This window comes from Triticum aestivum, chromosome 2B (assembly GCF_018294505.1).
Source record: "Triticum aestivum cultivar Chinese Spring chromosome 2B, IWGSC CS RefSeq v2.1, whole genome shotgun sequence".
Lineage (NCBI taxonomy): Eukaryota > Viridiplantae > Streptophyta > Magnoliopsida > Poales > Poaceae > Triticum > Triticum aestivum.
Genome location: NC_057798.1, coordinates 75,953,327 through 75,969,872, shown reverse-complemented (window position 1 = coordinate 75,969,872; position 16,546 = coordinate 75,953,327). Strand labels below are relative to the sequence as shown.

Here is a 16,546-nt window from a genome sequence, read left to right as displayed (position 1 = left end):
GGGCAAGAGACAAAGGACTTCAAAGACCTTTGGTGATGATTTCTTCGTGTACCTCGTGGATGATACTCCCACTTCTATTTCAGAAGTGTATGCCTCTCCAGAAGCTGACTACTGGAAGGATGCAGTCCGTAGCGAGATGGATTCCATCATGGCTAACGGAACTTGGGAGATCATTGAGCGCCCCTATGGTTGTAAACCATTGGGATGTAAGTGGGTGTTCGAAAAGAAACTTAGGCCCGATGGTACGATTGAAAAGTACAAGGCTAGGCTTGTGGCCAAGAGCTATGACCAGAAAGAAGAGAAAGATTTCTTTGATACTTTATTCACATGTGGCCAGACTGACCACCATTCGAGTATTACTCTCGTTGGTGGCCTCACATGGTCTTCTCGTCCACCAAATGGATGTTAACACAGCTTTCCTGAATGGAGAGCTACACGAGGAAATCTATATGCAACAACTAGATGGCTTTGTGATAGATGGTTAGGAAGGAAATGTGTGTAGGTTGCCGAACTCTTTATATGGCCTGGAACAAGCACCTAAGCAATGACATGATACGTTTAATAAAACTCTGATATATGTTGGCTTCGTTGTTAATGAAGGTGACAAATGTGTATACTATCGCCATGGTGGGGGCGAAGGAGTTATATTGTGCTTGTATGTTGATGGCATACTGATATTCAGAACCAACCTCAAAGTCATTGAGGAGGTCAAGTCCTTTCTATCTCAGAACTTTGAGATGAAAGACATTGGTGTGGCTGATGTTATCTTGAACATCAAGCTACTGAGAGATAATGAGGATGGGATTACACTTCTGCAATCCCATTATGTTGAGTAGGTGTTGAGCCGTTTTGGATATTCTGGCTGAAAACCATCTCAAACACCATATGATCCTAGTGTGTTGGTTCAAAAGTTCGAAGGCACAGCTAAGGATCAACTGAGATACTCTCAAATCATTGGTTCACTCATGTACCTAAAGAGCGCAACGAGGCCTGACATCGCGTTTGTTGTGAGCAAACTGAGCCAATTTGTTTCCAATCCTAGTGATGTACATTGGCATGCTATTGAGAGAGTTATGCGTTATCTGAAAGGTACTATGAACTATGGACTTCACTATACTGGATACCCGTCGGTACTTGAAGGGTATAGTGATGCGAATTGGATCTATGATGCTAATGAGATGAGGGCCACAACTGCGTATATGTTTATCCTTGGAGGTGGCACTGTTTCCTGGAAGTCTTGCAAGCAAACGATCTTAACGAGATCGACAATGGAACCAGAATTAACAACTTTAGACACATCTGGTGTCAAAGAGGGATGGCCTCGAGATCTTTTGATGGACTTGCCATTGGTTGATAAACAGGTTCCGGCTATCCTTATGAACTGTGACAACTAGACTGCCATCATCAAGGTGAAGAGTTCAAAGGACAACATGAAATTCAACAAACACATAAGAATGAGATTAAAAGCTGTCAGAAAATTAAGAAACTCCGGAGTGATAGCGTTGGAGTATGTCCAAACGGCTAAGAATCACTACACCACAACACTGATGTAATGGCATGTAATCTGCCGGGAGAAATCACTTTAAAGGGCAGGCAAACTGCCGGGAGAACATTTCTCCTGGCAAATAGAACTGCCACGAGAACGGCTGCCGGGAATTAAGAAACTCCGGAGTGATAGCGTTGGAGTATGTCCAAACGGCTAAGAATCACTACACCACAACACTGATGTAATGGCATGTAATCTGCCGGGAGAAATCACTTTAAAGGGCAGGCAAACTGCCGGGAGAACATTTCTCCCGGCAGATAGAACTGCCACGAGAACGGCTGCCGGGGATTACTTCTCCCGGCAGATAAACTCTTCCCGGCAGTTTTTCTGCCCTTGCCCTTGTATTTGCCGACAGTATGTTTTCTCCCGGCAGATTATTGAAAACACATGAAATTTCAATTACCGGCAGTCCATTTGCCTGCAGAAGCCTTTTCACCCGGCAGCATTTACGCCAACAGGTACATTTCACTACCAAATTAATCTAGGCATCCCTAATATAATATCCATTCATTATCTTTAAACAATCATGAAATATTACATAATTTATACATACACTTTAATCACAGTAGCACATACATCTCATCCATACACTTCAATCAGAGTAACATATAGGCCTTGTCCAGAAAACCTTAAACATCATCAGATAAACATAATATCCACATGTATATAAGGAGGTTCTGCCACAAAAGGTACATTACATACATGTTAAATGTGCCACAACCAAACTGAAGTATTGCCACAAAAGGAGAAAGTACATATGTTTATGGGGGTGCCACACAACCAAAATGAGCATATAGTGGCTTAACCAGCAAATGAGCAGAGCAAGACAGCAAGTGTCCAGGTTCAACAAACATAGCATATTACATAATCACTCAGCAATTTAATCATAGGTTTTCCAAATCATCAGCGGCTTCAAGATCTTCCTAATCTCCGTCAACATCTATAGTGAAACCTGCAACAGATAGGAAATTCGAAATGTAGCTCTCCTTTCAGATATTTTTTTAAGTAACAACATGCGGCAGTTTAACTACTCGGCGAAAATAGAATTCTTGTAAATGTACAACACTTCATCATCACAGCAAGCAATGATCAAGCAGGAATTGTTTGAAGTGCACATACAGAAATCTTCCAAGTGCAGATAAGCAAAACAAGAACTTGTACAATCAGTGGTGAAGCCACGTACAAGCTGGGTAGTCCCAACTTTTTGGTGAAACTAGCATGTATGTGTAGAAATGTTAAACAAATTTGCACAAATTCATATATTTAGCAGTTTTGGCACCGCTGGTGCAAAACCTGCTCCGTTCAAAACAAATTAGAACTTAATAGTGAAAGCTATGACTAAAACTCGATACAGTACTATATACAATAGATTGTTGGACTCTGTACAAATAGGCAAAACTCTATGCAGTACTATATATTGAACAAATAGGCAAAACTCCATACAAATAGGCATGAATGTATACTGTACGTACATAGTACACTGAGCAGTACAAATAGGCAGGGGCGGAGACACGTCAATCCAAATACTTCAGGAAATGCAGCAGCAATACCCATCATAAAGAATCTGTTTTGTCACGGCGAAAAACAACGCAACCAGGCAAAATTTGCCAGAGTAGGAAGAGCAAGGAGCTGCCAGTATAGCTAGATATTAACAAATTAGAATCTGCCAAAAATCAGTACTTTACAGAGTTGAGGGCATGAAAATTTTCATTTTGTAAACTTCGGTACTTTCCAGAGTACAAGTTGCTTCAGTACTGTACAGTAGTGGAGTTTAGAATCTGGTTGTCATTTAGAATCGTAAGTACTGAAATATTTCCTATAGTACAATACTGAAATACATTTATAGTACTGAAAAACATCAGTATTGTACTATTTCCTGTAGGAAATATTTTGTAGAAGGTACGCAACCAGGAAAAATATTTTGTAAACTTCAGTACTGTACTATAGAAAATATTTACAGAGTTGTGGGCATGAAAAATTCTTGGAAACATGGATATTACCTCCTCAGCTTGCTTGTGGTTGCATTCCTGCTTTCGCCATGGGCTTGTCCACTTCCAACTGCATACACAGGATAGGATAGAAAGAAAGCTTTTTAAGCAACCAGCCATGATAAATTCAATCTGAAGAACAAAAGCTCACATGCTTCATATCCACCCCCATATTCCCCTTCATGTCCACATCCACCTTGATGTCCATCTTCATGTCGATATCCCCGTCAATATATGCTTGTGTGTTTCTAGCTTTATCCATCCAACTCTTGTCCATTCTTGACCAGTTTCACTATAATTGCCTAACATACGAAAGAAAGTGTACTTCTATTAATGGTGAATATCTAGTAGGAAAATGCATACCATTCTTATCTAGTACACGCAAACAGATATACAATACAGACCAGGAATAAAATCTAGCACGGTAGAAATAGTGAATTGAAACATCTCATTTCATGAAATGCTAAAATAGTTGTAGGAATATCATGGGAATAGCAAAGAAAAATCACCGTTGATTAAAAAGCAGAGGATGTGGTGCTGCTCTGGCGATGAAGCAAAGGACCTACATGGCACTACTCGGGCAAGGAAGTAGAGGTGAGGCAGCACTGCTTCAGGCAAGGAGGTCGATGAGGCGCTGCCTAGAGGAGACAACATTCTGGAGGTGCCTTGCTTGAAGGAGAGGAGGACCAAATACATTAATAAGATACAAATTGAAGGACAAAATCAAGGGTGCAACCATGATAAACTAAATAATGCAAGAAACATGCTAATGCTTTTACACAGTTTGATGTGACATCAATATGAACAATGAGAAAACTTCAAATCTACAACAGACTGCAGTTGACATGACCACATATATTTTAACTACTATGGTTACTAATGTTCCAGTAGATACCCATGATATAAGGGCGCTCCTTGGTCCGTGGGTTGTCCCCTGGTGTTGTTTCTTCACTAATAATGCAAAATGCTTATTTGAGTAACTATAAAGTACATAAACACTCCCAACAGATCAGTACAAGCAAAAAGTTAGCAAGATAAATTGCATCTATTTTAAGTACAAGAGGACTCCCAACAGATTGATACAAGCAAAAATTAGCAACAAAAACTTGCTTGAACAGTATACCAATCTCTAGTGGAGGTGTGACCGATGGAGAAGGTGCAGCTGCCAGAGGAGCTCAATAAGGAGGCGGTGCCACTTGAGGACCTCCTTGGTGCTCGGTTGAGCTTGTGCGGAGGGCCTGCTCGGGGGAGGAGATCTGCAGAGGAGGATGGTGGTGAGGGACGACGGGGAGGAGTATGGTCGCTGGCTGAGTGATTGGGGTTGATGGCACGGCTCTGAAGCGATGGTTGCCGGCGAAGTGCTTGGGGGCGATGGCCCGAGCTTGACTTTGTTGGGTGCTCGTGGGGGTCCTGGTGGAGGGCATGGCAGTGGGGTGTCATTGGGGCGACGGAGGAGTTGCGATGGTGTGGGGCGACGGCGTGCTCCAGGTAGAGGTCGCCGTAGTGGGATGGGGGCTATGGCGCCGGCGGTGGTTGGGGACGGCGGCGGCGGTGGTTTGGGACGGCGGCGGCAGCGGTTGGGGACGGCGACGGCAGCGGTTGGGGACGGCGGCGGCGGCGGTTGGAGGCTACGGCGGCGGCGGCGGTTGGGGCGGCGGCGGCGGCTATGGGATCTGATGCTTGGGGCGGCGGCGGCTGCAATGGGTTAGGGTTCGTGGATTTGGGGGAAGAAGTGGTCTGTTGTTTTTTTTAGGGAAAGGAGTGGTCTGGTGTGGTGAAGCCGTGAAGGGCCAGCACGCGCGTTAACTTCTTTGTCGGGCCAAAATGTCAGTCATTCTCGCGTGCTTTTTTCTCGCTAGCGCGGGCTTTAGGCCCGTCTCGTGCCAAAGACGGTCCCCGGCAGTATATGCGCCGGGTTCTAGGTGTCCCGGCAGATTGTGTGCCCTAAATTATACCGGCAGTTTGAGCGCTGTTGTCGCTCAAGTTCTCCCGGCAGTTTGCCCGCCCTAACATACGTGTACCGGCAGACACTAATGTCCCGACAGTTTATTTGCCCTTAAACCGGTGTTTCTCCCGGCAGTTAATTGCCCCTAAACAAGTGTTGTGGTGTAGTGAATCTGGCAAACCCCTTTACACATGAGCTACCACATGTTGTGATAGATAATGCATCGAGGTAGATGGGTATGAGTTACCATGGTGGCAACCCAACCTATGTGATCGAAAATCCCGTGAAGTAGGACCTGAGAAAACAAGCCAGTGGTGAACTGAGGAGAGTAACGATACTAACCCACTTCGTTGGAGATGCAATACTCTCGATATTGTAGGTAGGATGACTATTATCTTAATGTGTTCCAAAGCTTATGTAAGCAAGATGCTATCCTACAAAGCGATCTTTGGAGGAGCACACCTATATGAGCCTGACTGTTGGTCACAGTCCATGAGATTGGGGTGATCTCTAGTAAGCTCATGAATAGGCCAGGAGTGTGACTTATACGCTCCACCCGAGGGGTCAGCCTTCGACAGCCTAGTACTAGTAATACATGTGGTGAAGCTTCTTTACGCCAAACTAATTCAAGGCATAGTCCATTGTTCAGTTGTGAATGAGTGTAGCTACTTGCTCTAGGTGAAGTTTGAAGGAAATATGCCCTAGAGGCAATAATAAAGTTATTATTTATTTCCTTATAATCATGATAAATGTTTATTATTCATGCTAGAATTGTATTTACCGGAAACATAATACATGTGTGAATACATAGACAAACAGAGTGTCACTAGTATGCCTCTACTTGACTAGCTCGTTAATCAAAGATGGTTATGTTTCCTAACCATGAACAATGAGTTGTTATTTGATTAACGAGGTCACATCATTAGTAGAATGATCTGATTGACATGACCCATTCCATTAGCTTAGCACCCGATCGTTTAGTATGTTGCTATTGCTTTCTTCATGACTTATACATGTTCCTATGACTATGAGATTATGCAACTCCCGTTTACCGGAGGAACACTTTGGGTACTACCAAACGTCACAACGTAACTGGGTGATTATAAAGGAGTACTACAGGTGTCTCCAATGGTCGATGTTGGGTTGGCGTATTTCGAGATTAGGATTTGTCACTCCGATTGTCGGAGAGGTATCTCTGGGCCCTCTCGGTAATACACATCACATAAGCCTTGCAAGCATTACAACTAATATGTTAGTTGTGAGATGATGTATTACGGAACGAGTAAAGAGACTTGCCGGTAACGAGATTGAACTAGGTATTGGATACCGACGATCGAATCTCGGGCAAGTAACATACCGATGACAAAGGGAACAACGTATGTTGTTATGCGGTCTGACCGATAAAGATCTTCGTAGAATATGTAGGAGCCAATATGGGCATCCAGGTCCCGCTATTGGTTATTGACCAGAGACATGTCTCGGTCATGTCTACATTGTTCTCGAACCCGTAGGGTCCGCACGCTTAAGGTTACGATGACAGTTATATTATGAGTTTATGCATTTTGATGTACCGAAGGTTGTTCGGAGTCCCGGATGTGATCACGGACATGACGAGGAGTCTCGAAATGGTCGAGACGTAAAGATTGATATATTGGAAGCCTATGTTTGGACATCGGAAGTGTTCCGGGTGAAATCGGGATTTTACCGGGTTACCGGGAGGTTACCGGAACCCCCCGGGAGCCATATGGGCCATCATGGGCCTTAGTGGAAAGGAGAAAGGGGCAGCCCAAGGGGGCTGCGCGCCTCCCCCCTTCCCCTAGTCCTATTAGGACTAGGAGAGGTGGCCGGCCACCCCTCTCCCTCTTTCCCCCTTGGGAATCCTAGTTGGAATAGGATTGGAGGGGAGTCCTACTCCCGGTAGGAGTAGGACTCCTCCTGCGCCACCTCCTCCTGGCCGGCGCCTCCTCCCCCCTTGGCTCCTTTATATACGGAGGCAGGGGCACCTCTAAACACACAAGTTGACACAAGTTGATCCACGTGATCGATTCCTTAGCCGTGTGCGGTGCCCCCTGCCACCATATTCCTCGATAATACTGTAGCGGAGTTTAGGCGAAGCCCTGCTGCTGTAGTTCATCAAGATCGTCACCACGCCGTCGTGCTGACGGAACTCTTCCCCGACACTTTGCTGGATCGGAGTCCGGGGATCGTCATCGAGCTGAACGTGTGCTCGAACTCGGAGGTGCCGTAGTTTCAGTGCTTGATCGGTTGGATCGTGAAGACGTACGACTACTTCCTCTACGTCGTGTCATCGCTTCCGCAGTCGGTCTGCGTAGGGTACGTAGACAATACTCTTCCCCTCGTTGCTATGCATCACATGATCCTGTGTGCGCGTAGGAAAATTTTTGAAATTACTACGAAACCCAACAGTGGCATCCGAGCCTAGGTTATTGATGTTGATGTTATATGCACGAGTAGAACACAAGTGAGTTGTGGACGATACAAGTCATACTGCCTACCAGCATGTCATATTTTGGTTCGGCGGTATTGTTGGACGAGACGACCCAGACCAACCTTACGCGTACGCTTACGCGAGACCGGTTCCCTCGACGTGCTTTGCACAGAGATGGCTTGCGGGCGACTGTCTCTCCAACTTTAGTTGAACCAAGTATGGCTACGCCCGGTCCTTGCGAAGGTTAAAACGGAGTCTATTTGACAAACTATCGTTGTGGTTTTGATGCGTAGGTGAGATTGGTTCTTACTTAAGCCCGTAGCAGCCACGTAAAACATGCAACAACAAAGTAGAGGACGTCTAACTTGTTTTTGCAGGGCATGTTGTGATGTGATATGGTCAAGGCATGATGCTGAATTTTATTGTATGAGATGATCATGTTTTGTAACCGAGTTATCGGCAACTGGCAGGAGCCATATGGTTGTCGCTTTATTGTATGCAATGCAATCGCGATGTAATGCTTAACTTTATTACTAAACGGTAGTGATAGTCGTGGAAGCATAAGATTGGCGAGACGACAACGATGCTACGATGGAGATCAAGGTGTCGCGCCGGTGACGATGGTGATCATGACGGTGCTTCGGAGATGGAGATCACAAGCACAAGATGATGATGGCCATATCATATCACTTATATTGATTGCATGTGATGTTTATCTTTTTATGCATCTTATCTTGCTTTGATTGACGGTAGCATTATAAGATGATCTCTCACTAAATTATCAAGAAGTGTTCTCCCTGAGTATGCACCGTTGCCAAAGTTCGTCGTGCCCAGACACCACGTGATGATCGGGTGTGATAAGCTCTACGTCCATCTACAACGGGTGCAAGCCAGTTTTGCACACGCAGAATACTCAGGTTAAACTTGACGAGCCTAGCATATGCAGATATGGCCTCGGAACACGGAGACCGAAAGGTCGAGCGTGAATCATATAGTAGATATGATCAACATAACGATGTTCACCATTGAAAACTACTCCATCTCACGTGATGATCGGTTATGGTTTAGTTGATTTGGATCACGTGATCACTTAGAGGATTAGAGGGATGTCTATCTAAGTGGGAGTTCTTAAATAATATGATTAATTGAACTTAAATTTATCATGAACTTAGTACCTGATAGTATCTTGCTTGTTTATGTTGATTGTAGATAGATGGCTCGTGCTGTTGTTCCGTTGAATTTTAATGCGTTCCTTGAGAAAGCAAAGTTGAAAGATGATGGTAGCAATTACACGGACTGGGTCCGTAACTTGAGGATTATCCTCATTGCTGCACAGAAGAATTACGTCCTGGAAGCACCGCTGGGTGCCAGGCCTGCTGCTGGAGCAACACCAGATGTTATGAACGTCTGGCAGAGCAAAGCTGATGACTACTCGATAGTTCAGTGTGCCATGCTTTACGGCTTAGAATCGGGACTTCAACGACGTTTTGAACGTCATGGAGCATATGAGATGTTCCAGGAGTTGAAGTTAATATTTCAAGCAAATGCCCGGATTGAGAGATATGAAGTCTCCAATAAGTTCTATAGCTGCAAGATGGAGGAGAACAGTTCTGTCAGTGAGCATATACTCAAAATGTCTGGGTATAATAATCACTTGATTCAATTGGGAGTTAATCTTCCGGATGATTGCGTCATCGACAGAATTCTCCAATCACTGCCACCAAGCTACAAGAGCTTCGTAATGAACTATAATATGCAAGGGATGAACAAGACTATTCCCGAGCTCTTCGCAATGCTGAAAGCTGCGGAGGTAGAAATCAAGAAGGAGCATCAAGTGTTGATGGTTAACAAGACCACTAGTTTCAAGAAAAAGGGCAAAGGGAAGAAAAAGGGGAACTTCAAAAAGAACGGCAAGCAAGTTGCTGCTCAAGAGAAGAAACCTAAGTCTGGACCTAAGCCTGAAACTGAGTGCTTCTACTGCAAGTAGACTGGTCACTGGAAGCGGAACTGCCCCAAGTATTTGGCGGATAAGAAGGATGGCAAGGTGAACAAAGGTATATGTGATATACATGTTATTGATGTGTACCTTACTAGAGCTCGCAGTAGCACCTGGGTATTTGATACTGGTTCTGTTGCTAATATTTGCAACTCGAAACAGGGACTACAGAATAAGCGGGCACTAGCAAAGGACGAGGTGACGATGCGCGTGGGAAACGGTTCCAAAGTCGATGTGATCGCAGTCGGCACGCTACCTCTACATCTACCTTCGGGATTAATATTAGACCTAAGTAATTGTTATTTGGTGCCAGCGTTGAGCATGAACATTATATCTGGATCTTGTTTAATGCGAGACGGTTATTCATTTAAATCAGAGAATAATGGTTGTTCTATTTATATGAGTAATATCTTTTATGGTCATGCACCCTTGAAGAGTGGTCTATTTTTATTGAATCTCGATAGTAGTAATACACATATTCATAATGTTGAAGCCAAAAGATGCAGAGTTGATAATGAAAGTGCAACTTATTTGTGGCACTGTCGTTTAGGTCATATCGGTATAAAGCGCATGAAGAAACTCCATACGATGGACTTTTGGAACCACTTGATTATGAATCACTTGGTACTTGCGAACCGTGCCTCATGGGCAAGATGACTAAAACACCGTTCTCCGGTACTATGGAGAGAGCAACAGATTTGTTGGAAATCATACATACCGATGTATGTGGCCCGATGAATATTGAGGCTCGTGGCGGATATCGTTATTTTCTCACCTTCACAGATGATTTAAGCAGATATGGGTATATTTACTTAATGAAACATAAGTCTGAAACATTTGAAAAGTTCAAAGAATTTCAGAGTGAAGTTGAAAATCATCGTAACAAGAAAATAAAGTTTCTACGATCTGATCGTGGAGGAGAATATTTGAGTTACGAGTTTGGTGTACATTTGAAAAACTGTGGAATAGTTTCGCAACTCACGCCACCCGGAACACCACAGCGTAATGGTGTGTCCGAACGTCGTAATCGTACTTTACTAGATATGGTGCGATCTATGATGTCTCTTACTGATTTACCGCTATCATTTTGGGGATATGCTTTAGAGACGGCCGCATTCACGTTAAATAGGGCACCATCAAAATCCGTTGAGACGACGCCTTATGAACTGTGGTTTGGCAAGAAACCAAAGTTGTCGTTTCTTAAAGTTTGGGGCTGCGATGCTTATGTGAAAAAGCTTCAACCTGATAAGCTCGAACCCAAATCGGAGAAATGTGTCTTCATAGGATACCCAAAGGAAACTGTTGGGTACACCTTCTATCACAGATCCGAAGGCAAAACATTCGTTGCTAAGAATGGATCATTTCTAGAGAAGGAGTTTCTCTCGAAAGAAGTGAGTGGGAGGAAAGTAGAACTTGACGAGGTAACTGTACCTGCTCCCTTACTGGAAAGTAGTTCATCACAGAAAACTGTTTCAGTGACACCTACACCAGTTAGTGAGGAAGCCAATGATAATGATCATGAAACTTCAGATCAAGATACTACTGAACCGCGTAGATCAACCAGAGTAAGATCCGCACCAGAGTGGTACGGTAATCCTGTTCTGGAGGTCATGCTACTAGATCATGATGAACCTACGAACTATGAAGAAGCGATGGTGAGCCCAGATTCCGTAAAGTGGCTTGAAGCCATGAAATCTGAGATGGGATCCATGTATGAGAACAAAGTATGGACTTTGGTTGACTTGCCCGATGATCGGCAAGCAATTGAGAATAAATGGATTTTTAAGAAGAAGACTGACGCTGATGGTAATGTTACTGTCTACAAAGCTCGACTTGTCGCAAAAGGTTTTCGGCAAGTTCAAGGAATTGACTACGATGAGACCTTCTCACCCGTAGCGATGCTTAAGTCCGTCCGAATCATGTTAGCAATTGCCGCATTTTATGATTATGAAATTTGGCAAATGGATGTCAAAACTGCATTCCTGAATGGATTTCTGGAAGAAGAGTTGTATATGATGCAACCAGAAGGTTTTGTCGATCCAAAGGGAGCTAACAAAGTGTGCAAGCTCCAGCGATCCATTTATGGACTGGTGCAAGCCTCTCGGAGTTGGAATAAACGTTTTGATAGTGTGATCAAAGCATTTGGTTTTATACAGACTTTCGGAGAAGCCTGTATTTACAAGAAAGTGAGTGGGAGCTCTGTAGCATTTCTGATATTATATGTGGATGACATATTACTGATTGGAAATGATATAGAATTTCTGGATAGCATAAAGGGATACTTGAATAAAAGTTTTTCAATGAAAGACCTCGGTGAAGCTGCTTACATATTAGGCATTAAGATCTATAGAGATAGATCAAGACGCTTAATTGGACTTTCACAAAGCACATACCTTGACAAAATTTTGAAGAAGTTCAAAATGGATCAAGCGAAGAAAGGGTTCTTGCCTGTGTTACAAGGTGTGAAATTGAGTAAGACTCAATGCCCGACCACTGCAGAAGATAGAGAGAATATGAAAGATGTTCCCTATGCATCAGCCATAGGCTCTATCATGTATGCAATGCTGTGTACCAGACCTGATGTGTGCCTTGCTATAAGTTTAGCAGGGAGGTACCAAAGTAATCCAGGAATGGATCACTGGACAGCGGTCAAGAACATCCTGAAATACCTGAAAAGGACTAAGGATATGTTTCTCGTATATGGAAGTGACAAAGAGCTCATCGTAAAAGGTTACGTTGATGCAAGCTTTGACACTGATCCGGACGATTCTAAATCGCAAACCGGATACGTGTTTACATTAAACGGTGGAGCTGTCAGTTGGTGCAGTTCTAAACAAAGCGTCGTAGCGGGATCTACATGTGAAGCGGAATACATAGCTGCTTCGGAAGCAGCAAATGAAGGAGTCTGGATGAAGGAGTTCATATCCGATCTAGGTGTCATACCTAGTGCATCGGGTCCAATGAAAATCTTTTGTGACAATACTGGTGCAATTGCCTTGGCAAAGGAATCCAGATTTCACAAAAGGACCAAACACATCAAGAGACGCTTCAACTCCATCCGGGATCTAGTCCAGGTGGGAGACATAGAGATTTGCAAGATACATACGGATCTGAATGTTGCAGACCCGTTGACTAAGCCTCTTCCACGAGCAAAACATGATCAGCACCAAAGCTCCATGGGTGTTAGATTCATTACAGTGTAATCTAGATTATTGACTCTAGTGCAAGTGGGAGACTGAAGGAAATATGCCCTAGAGGCAATAATAAAGTTATTATTTATTTCCTTATAATCATGATAAATGTTTATTATTCATGCTAGAATTGTATTTACCGGAAACATAATACATGTGTGAATACATAGACAAACAGAGTGTCACTAGTATGCCTCTACTTGACTAGCTCGTTAATCAAAGATGGTTATGTTTCCTAACCATGAACAATGAGTTGTTATTTGATTAACGAGGTCACATCATTAGTAGAATGATCTGATTGACATGACCCATTCCATTAGCTTAGCACCCGATCGTTTAGTATGTTGCTATTGCTTTCTTCATGACTTATACATGTTCCTATGACTATGAGATTATGCAACTCCCGTTTACCGGAGGAACACTTTGGGTACTACCAAACGTCACAACGTAACTGGGTGATTATAAAGGAGTACTACAGGTGTCTCCAATGGTCGATGTTGGGTTGGCGTATTTCGAGATTAGGATTTGTCACTCCGATTGTCGGAGAGGTATCTCTGGGCCCTCTCGGTAATACACATCACATAAGCCTTGCAAGCATTACAACTAATATGTTAGTTGTGAGATGATGTATTACGGAACGAGTAAAGAGACTTGCCGGTAACGAGATTGAACTAGGTATTGGATACCGACGATCGAATCTCGGGCAAGTAACATACCGATGACAAAGGGAACAACGTATGTTGTTATGCGGTCTGACCGATAAAGATCTTCGTAGAATATGTAGGAGCCAATATGGGCATCCAGGTCCCGCTATTGGTTATTGACCAGAGACATGTCTCGGTCATGTCTACATTGTTCTCGAACCCGTAGGGTCCGCACGCTTAAGGTTACGATGACAGTTATATTATGAGTTTATGCATTTTGATGTACCGAAGGTTGTTCGGAGTCCCGGATGTGATCACGGACATGACGAGGAGTCTCGAAATGGTCGAGACGTAAAGATTGATATATTGGAAGCCTATGTTTGGACATCGGAAGTGTTCCGGGTGAAATCGGGATTTTACCGGGTTACCGGGAGGTTACCGGAACCCCCCGGGAGCCATATGGGCCATCATGGGCCTTAGTGGAAAGGAGAAAGGGGCAGCCCAAGGGGGCTGCGCGCCTCCCCCTTCCCCTAGTCCTATTAGGACTAGGAGAGGTGTCCGGCCACCCCTCTCCCTCTTTCCCCCTTGGGAATCCTAGTTGGAATAGGATTGGAGGGGAGTCCTACTCCCGGTAGGAGTAGGACTCCTCCTGCGCCACCTCCTCCTGGCCGGCGCCTCCTCCCCCCCTTGGCTCCTTTATATACGGAGGCAGGGGCACCTCTAAACACACAAGTTGACACAAGTTGATCCACGTGATCGATTCCTTAGCCGTGTGCGGTGCCCCCTGCCACCATATTCCTCGATAATACTGTAGCGGAGTTTAGGCGAAGCCCTGCTGCTGTAGTTCATCAAGATCGTTACCACGCCGTCGTGCTGACGGAACTCTTCCCCGACACTTTGCTGGATCGGAGTCCGGGGGTCGTCATCGAGCTGAACGTGTGCTCGAACTCGGAGGTGTCGTAGTTTCGGTGCTTGATCGGTTGGATCGTGAAGACGTACGACTACTTCCTCTACGTCGTGTCATCGCTTCCGCAGTCGGTCTGCGTAGGGTACGTAGACAATACTCTTCCCCTCGTTGCTATGCATCACATGATCCTGTGTGCGCGTAGGAAAATTTTTGAAATTACTACGAAATCCAACAAAGTTTAACCTTAACAAGTCTCCACTGAAACACTGGTATATCGAAACAGCAATTGGAACAAAGGACACAATGGGCCCTCAAGATCTGGTGGGGGATTGTTGAAATATTAGGGTGGGCCTAGGGTCCATCTAACAGTTTATGAAAATCTCTAAGGGCCCATATGGGTTTCATTGGCACTAGGTGTAGTGAGAAGTTTAGTCCCACCCCGAAAGTTGGAGAGGAGTTGGACCTCCTCATAAGGGTTTCTCTTCCACATGCTATTGGAGCTTGAGAATAGAAGAGGCCCTTGCGCACTCCTTCTCTGCCGCCCGCCTCATCACGACGTGATGCGACGCGACGCGGGTTGCGGGAATGAGCTGAGCCGATCTCACACATATGCGCTTATTTTTGTCGGTCAGTAACGGAGAGTTTTTGACAGCTGGGCCATGATCTGAGACGTCGGATCGTGGGCTGCCGCGAAATGCTGCCGCTGACTCCGTCCCGTCCGTTGCGTACACGATCAACAGGAAAACAGGTCTCCGAAACCCCGCTTCTCAGGATCCTGTACGGGAGAGGGGCGAATAGGTTTTTGGGAAGCGACCATGCGACTGCTCGCCTCCGATCCGCTACTTCCTCTACGTCCGTGTCGTCTTCGCCAACACCATGTCTCAGACCGAAGCCGACAGTCTCGCCGCCGAGAAACTCGAGGCCGACAAGAAGGCAGCTAAGGACGCCGCTGCTGCTGCTGCCACCGCCGCGGCTTCTGCCTGGCTTACTAGAGGGTATAACCCGTTTATCCCGCTCCTACTATTTTTTGTTATAGCCATGCTAGCATTATGCGTAGATGTGTCTTCCATTAGCGTAGTATATGCTTGTGTGGTTCAATATCAGCATGTTGTTAATTCTGTCAATGACATGCTAGTGATTTATTCATGGATTAAATTAATCGAAAAATAGCCTATTTATTCAACACCCTGAAGGAGTACTCATCTATTGTACAGCCGCCAGTCCAATAAGCTAAGTATATACAGAAAATGAGAAGAACAAGTATTGAATGTTATTGATTTTGATTCTCGTGTGACGGGAAAGGTACATTTTCTACTTTAAAGTACATTAAAAATATAAAAGTACACATTTTAATGATAAATTTGAATACTAAACGTTCATTTATTCGAGGACGGAGGAAGTATTGATACACTGTGTGAACTTATGAACTGTTCCTATTCAAACTGTTGTGTTTTGTCCTCCTCCTAATTACTTCTCGCTCGGTACCACAATACTTTTCGCTGGGAAACTTGCACTGATTCTCCCCAACGACAAGTATTAGAGCATCTCCAACCGCCCCCTAGGAAGGCTCCCAGGAGCATTTTTCACCGCCGGCAGACAAAAAAAGCCCCACTCGCGCCCTCACGAGCTCGTTTAGCGCCAGATTTGGCTAAAAACAGAGCCGGCGACCCCGATGCAAACCCGGGAAGCTGGGGGGCACCTGGGGGGCTTAATTCGCCGTTTTGCATGCGTAGACCCATCTGCCAGCGTCTCTCTTCCTCTCTCTCATTCGTTTCCCTCCCTGGCCCACCCACGTGCTTCCCTTCACACACCCATCCCCCCTCTCTCTAGGCAGGGCTGCAACTTCTCTCTCTTCTCTTCTCCATCTCTCGCCTCGCCGC

The 16,546-nt window shown here is 44.8% G+C and overlaps 1 long non-coding RNA gene across 1 annotated transcript; it reads right to left on the bottom strand.

Moving 5' to 3' along the window:
• Positions 1-2,211: 2,211 nt before the first annotated feature.
• Positions 2,212-4,203, bottom strand: LOC123040525 (uncharacterized). Its single transcript, XR_006418177.1, has 3 exons — positions 4,044-4,203; positions 3,547-3,836; positions 2,212-2,498 (listed from the first exon to the last, which is right to left on the bottom strand). It is a non-coding gene; the product is annotated as an uncharacterized lncRNA (long non-coding RNA).
• Positions 4,204-16,546: the final 12,343 nt, after the last annotated feature.